Raw genomic sequence first — 6,396 nt, forward strand, 5'->3', positions numbered from 1 at the left:
GACTATGGAGCACCTTGCAACTTCCCAGGCCCTCAATTCCCTCACCTGAAAAAATGGGACAAAAGTGCTCTCTTCCCAGGAGAGCGTGTGGGTAAGAAGATGGGTAGTGTACCCTGACACCCAGAAGTGTCATATAAGATAGTGTACCCTGACACCCACAAGTGTCATATACGTCCAGGTTCCTCTTCCTTTGGGGACTGATTCTTCCATGTAAAGGTTTCACATCTTACACAGTTGCCCGAGGCTTTGTTAGAGGATTTTCCTCTGAGGCATCCAGTGAGGGAAAGGACCTCTTGACTATCTCCACCTGGCACACCTAGAGCATGAGTGGTGTCCAGCGTTTCCCTGGATCTAGAGAAGGGGTAAGTTTTTGTCAGCAAGGAAGAAGCCTCAGTCTGGGAAGGAACAGCCGTGACCAATGAGAGCCACCTCACGGTATGTGATATTTTGTTTGTGTTCTGACAAATAAAGCTTGCCTGGAGACCAGAGGGCAGAGCTAGCCACCAGTTAACCATAGAGGTCTGGAGGTCTGTACAGAGAGGAGACAGGAAATGACAAGGCAGGGTGGAGACAGGATCTGGGTCCCTTTGGTTGGAGGATCCGGAGAGGTAGGAAGTCACTGGTGGCTGCTCCTTTGCTTCTCTGATCTTTCAGGTTTTACCCCATATCTGACTCCTGGTTTTTATTGATAAGATTAATTAGATTTACGCTTCAACCTCCAGGTGAGATGCTGTGGTAGGAATTTAGTTTGAGATGTAGAAGTTGAACCGCTGACTTTCTTGAGAGGAACCCATTTTGTTTTCTCAACTTTGAAGCTTTTTTGCACAAACTCTCTCTTTTTTTTTCCATTGATGGCTAAGGCTGCATTCTTTCCTGGGCTCTGCAGAAAAGGGCATCAACCTAGCCGGAGGACACAGGCTGGGATGTCCACAGAGAAAAGAGGACGCTCACGCCTGAGTCTTCTGAAGTTGTTCTCCCAGGCTGTCCCAGGAATCTTCCCGCATCTCCAGATAAGTCTCTGTCGCCAACTTTGCTTCTGGCTTCAAATGTCCTGGGGCCACTCTGACATTCCCATCTCTTCTTTTCCGCCTGGGGCCAAGGGAGAAATGTTCTATATGAATATGTCTTGGGAACAGTGGGGTATGGAAGCAAAGCTGTCAGAAAACCCAACTGCCAATGGTCTTACCATGTGTGTGGTCCAGTGTGTTCTCCTCTGCCTCTGGCCAACTCTGAGAAGGAGAAAAAAGTCCTTTTCATGGAGAGGTTGATAGGGGCTGGAGAGATGCCTCCACCAATGAGAGCACTTGCTGCTCTTGCAGAGGGTCAGGGTTTGGTTTCCGACACTCACATGACAACTCAAATAGTCTGTAACATCAGTTCCACAGGATCCAGTGCCCTACTCTGGCCTCTGTGGCCACTGCATGCACATGGTGCATAGATGTCCTTGCAAGAAAACTAACTTTGCACATAGCATAAAGATAAATAAATTTTTTTAAAAGAAGTGATAAACAATAGGGTCTCAGTGTACACATCCATAAGTTTGTGTATTAAAGGATTGAGTCCCAGGGAGGTGCTATTGGGAAATGCTGTGGCTCTTTTGGAGGCAGAAACTAGGGAATGGTTCTTAGGGTTAGAAGCCATCCTTGAAGAGGATTATGGGACCCTACCTGTTTGCCCCCTCCATATAGTTCTCTGTCTTAAGTTGCTATGTGAGTCCTTGCTCTGTCACAATTTCTCACTGTGATTCTGATCCCATCCAAGCAATGGGGACACCCAAATCTTGGATTTGAACCTCCAGAACCATGGGCCAAAATAAGCTTTTCTTGACTCCATGAACAGCTGGTGTCGGACATTTCATCGTAGTGATGTGAGGCTCACTGAACACGTCCATATAATGGGATGATATTTAGCCATAAAATGGAATGACACATGCTAGGAATGAATGGGACCTTGTGAAAAAGCCAGATACTAAAGGCTAAATACAGCATGATCCAATTAGAGCAAACGTCTACCGTGGTGACAGAGATAGATGGATGGTTGCTGGGGTCTGGGCAGGAGAAGGGGGTGTATAGGAAGTGGCTATTAAAGTTATTTGGGATTCCTTTGGGGATGGCGAGACTAACTAGGTAGCTCTGACAGACAGACAACCCCACTGATTGGACACCTAACAATGGCTAAAATGGTGACTTTGTTATGAGTGCTTTGCCACAACTCTGAAACATAAAAAGCAAAAGGGAAAACGAGCCTTGAGTACTTTTTTCCTCCACTTTCACCCTCCCAATCCCTGCCCTATGAGAAGTGTTCTAGAGCTCCCTGCACTAAAAGGGACGTTTCCATTTCTTTTGTTGAAGAGATAATGTCCAAAGGGCAAAGCTCACCCAAAATGGCTCCCAAAGGCCTTGGCTGAGACTGTGTTACCTAAAGTCTGTGGCCAAATAATGAAACACACCAGACTCCTTCCCGGCCTTTGTTCCTAGCCTCTCAGCCACCCTGGCATGGAACTTCCAAGCTGGCCACCAGTAGAGGATGTATCTTCTTTGCCTTGAGAGACTGGAGGTCCCAGTTCCAGAAAGGTGGGCAGGATGGAGCCCATGCTCACAGGGTCTAAGGACCGTCTGGAGGGAGACCCGGTGACCAGACCACACTCAGAGGGCCTGGCACTTTGTTTGGTCAGATCGGTAATGAAGCAGAGGTAGGCACAGCTGGCCACAGGAAGCCTGGGCCACATCTCCCCCTGCGTCCTGGCATTAAAGCAGAGAGAAGGGGCCATTATTCTCTGGGAAGATTTATTGCCTTCCTTGGAGGCAATCTGGGACCTGGAACTTTACCTGAGATGTCACTCCACTGGTGGTAACAATACTTAGGCACCTCGACTCACTGTGAAATATCCAGTAGAGAGTGATTCTGGGGGCTGGCCGTGGTGCTACACACCTTTAATCCCAGCACTTGGGAGGCAGAGGCAAATGGATCTCTGTGAGTTCAAGACCAGCCTGGGCTATGTAGAGAGTTCTAGGACAGCCAGACAAGGTGAGACTTTGTCTCAAAATAAAACAAACAAACAAACAAAAGTGGCCCTGAGCTTGGATGTGTTAGTGTTTAGAAACAGGATTAGGCCTGGACAAATCCTTCAACAACTGGGTAGCAGAATACACCCAGAAACACCGATTTATTGCTGGCAGCCAGGATTTATCTGCTTTCCCTAGCTTGTGTAGAAATCAAACTCCCAACTCCTGGAGTCTCCCACAATGCCATCAGTTTGCTCACGGGCTCTGTGGCCCTGACCCACAGCCAATCTGACCTCCCTTTCCTACGGACTCTGCCTTTCATGGTTTATCACCGTGATCTAAATTTTAGGCCTTCCAGTTCTCTGTCCCACCTGGCCTCTCTCTATCCACGGACAACATAAGCTCCCCTCAGTGGAACACCATCCCTTGGCTCAAAGCTCTGCAAATCCAGAAGTTTGGAGATGTTCAGGAAGGCACCAGGGGGTTGAGATATCGCTTGGTGTTAGAGTGTCTAGCTTGTGTGAGCCCCTGGGTTTGATCTCAAGAGGGGCCGTGAATGAAAGGAGGAGGAAAGGGAAGGGCACATATATACCCCTGGCGGGTCCGGAGCAGTACCTGTAGTCAGCGCGCCGATCCTTCTGCAGGGAAACATCTAATACCCATGCCAAGTGGATAAATAGACTCTAAATAGCTTCATACAGTTCGGGTCAGGTTCTGCTTGCCAAGTCATTTTGGCAGCAACCATACCCGACGCACAATAAGAAACCAAAGCCTTTTGAATTTTAGACGTGTAGAGAAGAGAGTTTGGATGTGTGTGTGTGTGTGTGTGTGTGTGGTGTGTGTGTGTGTGTGTGTTAAGAGAAAACCCAGCAAAGTGAGGGAGGGAGGGGGGAAGGAGGAAGGAGGAAGAGGAAGAAGGAAGGAGGAGAGGGAGGAAGAAGAAGAAGAAGGAAGGAGGAGAGAGAGGAGGAGGAAGAGGAGAAAAAGAAGACAGCCTTGTCCCCCACAATCCCCTCACCTCAGACCACCTGGCTGTGGAGGCCAGGCTTCCTTGGGCATTGTTTTGTACTCTGTAGAGTTAAGGGGCACCTTACTCACTGTGTGCTTAAGGACAGAAACTTCACCATGGACATCAGCAGTTTCCTTACGTATTTAGACAGGGATCAGAGGGGCTTCCAAAGGTTCTCTTGTCTGTAATATTTAATGAACCCACTCAGTTCATTAGCCATGAGGTGACTTTATTATCAGAGTGGGGTGTTGGCTTCACCATCAGGTCATGGGGTACCCCTAAGAAACAATGATTCCACACAACACACAATGCCCTTTTCTTCTGGGTGTTCAAGCTTGCTGTTCCCAGCCTTGGTGTTATCTGTTCCTCTCACTAGTCTGGAAATTTCATATATCCCAACCGAGGTCTGCTTCCAATGCCCCCCTTTGGGCTCCCTCTGTATCCACAGTTCAGCACAGTAGTTTAAGTGATATCTCACATGTTGTTGCTTTTCCTCTGCTTCCTTTAAACTATGACCGCCACAGGGCTAGGGGTCTGGGTTGCCAATAGCCCGTCCTGTGTACCTCTGAGCTCAGCACTCAGTACGCAGGGATGGCTTCCTGCCAGTCAATCACTGAGGCAGAGAGCCATGTGGCCCTCTATAGGGTGCCCTGGAGGCTTGGGCAGAAGTTAATAGTTTTGGAGAAGGAAGCCTCAGCCCGAGGCTTGCAGGTTCAGGTAAGCGATACAAAGTTGCATGCGCCAGGGCAGAAAGTCTTCATAAGGCAGAGCCCAGTGTATCACAGAGTTCTTTTACCCTCGTTTAAAAAAACTATAGGAAAGTAAAACAGTTTTCAGGAAGCTAGGTGAAGGGAGATGCTTCCAAACTCCCAGACTAAAAGACATCAACTGCAGAGGAAGCCCTGCATCCCCTCACCCCAGCAACCAGCTCGGATACTGCGCGCCACTGCCGCGAGGTGGCAGCAAAAACCCGCCAATGTTCCCTGCGCGCTCTGCTGTCTGCCTGGGGCCTCAGTGCGTGTTTGTCCCCCAAATGCCAAATACCAGAGCAGAGGGGCATCCAGCCCCGGAGAAGGACCGAGCGTCCTAGAGAACTTTGTGGTTGCTCCTTAAGACTCAAGAAAGACTAATGTCTTCTGACCTCTAGCTAATAAAGATTCAAATGTTATCTGGAAACTTCTCGAGGGTGTCATGGAGTCTATCCAACCTGTGCCCCTGTGGGCTCTCCCTGCCCTCCCACTTCTGGGAAGCCAATCTAGTGCTCTCCTGCCTCCTCTGTTCCCTTCAAGTGTCAGGTCTTGGACTCTGGATACAACCGGACCTGCTTCCGCCCTCCCCGGTTGCCTCTTTCTGTTCCTATTACTGCTAGGCCCCTCCTCCATAACTGCTCCTAAGATCTCTCTCTCTCTCTCTCTCTCTCTCTCTCTCTCTCTCTCTCTCTCTCTCTCTCTCTCTCTCTCTCCCTCTCCCTCTCCCTCTCCCTCTCCCTCTCCCTCTCCCTCTCCCTCTCTCTCTCTCTCTCTCTCTCTCTCTCTCTCTCTCTCTCTCTCTCTCACACACACACACACACACACACACACACACACACACACACACACACACAGACTCTGGAGAATTCCAAGGAGTTAGCTCCGGAAGACACCAACTAAGTGTGGGACCAGCAGACCCTGCAGTGCAATTGAAATCACAAGATAAAACTGACTTCTCTTCGCTCTTGATCTCAGAACCCGCCCTTATTTGATAACATATTCTCCAAGCTGTGTGGTGGCTCTGAAACCCACTCCTCCTGGGAAGGGCCACCGCCTTCTACAAAGCCTTTCTGAAATTCTAGTGGCGACAAAGCGGGAGACTGTGCGCTGGGCTGTCTCTGTCCCTGGAGCCAGTCAGGAGGCTGAGAAACAGTTTGCAGGAGTCTGGGTGCACAGAAGTTGGGCAGAGCTCAGACCTAGATTCCCCTAGGACCATGAGGGTCTGGTAAGACCTGCGTTTCCTGCCCTACCTCTGACCCTCCAGCCCTTGGCGGGACCAAGCTCCCAACTGCCTAGTGTACTGGCCTACTGTACAGCAACCTCAGCTACTCCCCACACCCCCCTCAGGGAGCCTGGTAGTCAAGATTTCACTGTCCTCAGACTAGCACCCTCCCCAGGGTGTTTCTGCACGGTGGAATTAAGGCAGAAGGGTGGGCATGGAAATAGAGCCAATGAGGATTCTCACTCTGGGTAGGGGGGCGGCTTTTCCAACAATACTCACAGAATTTGATTGGCTGACTAGACTCCTCTAAGGCCAACTTGGGAGTGGAAAGCTGAAGGGCTCCGTGTTTCTTGAAGTCACAGGGAGTGGGGATCTAGGGCCATTTGGTCATAAGTCCACAAAACAGCGGCA

Source organism: Peromyscus eremicus, chromosome 22 (assembly GCF_949786415.1).
Source record: "Peromyscus eremicus chromosome 22, PerEre_H2_v1, whole genome shotgun sequence".
Taxonomy (NCBI): Eukaryota; Metazoa; Chordata; class Mammalia; order Rodentia; family Cricetidae; genus Peromyscus; species Peromyscus eremicus.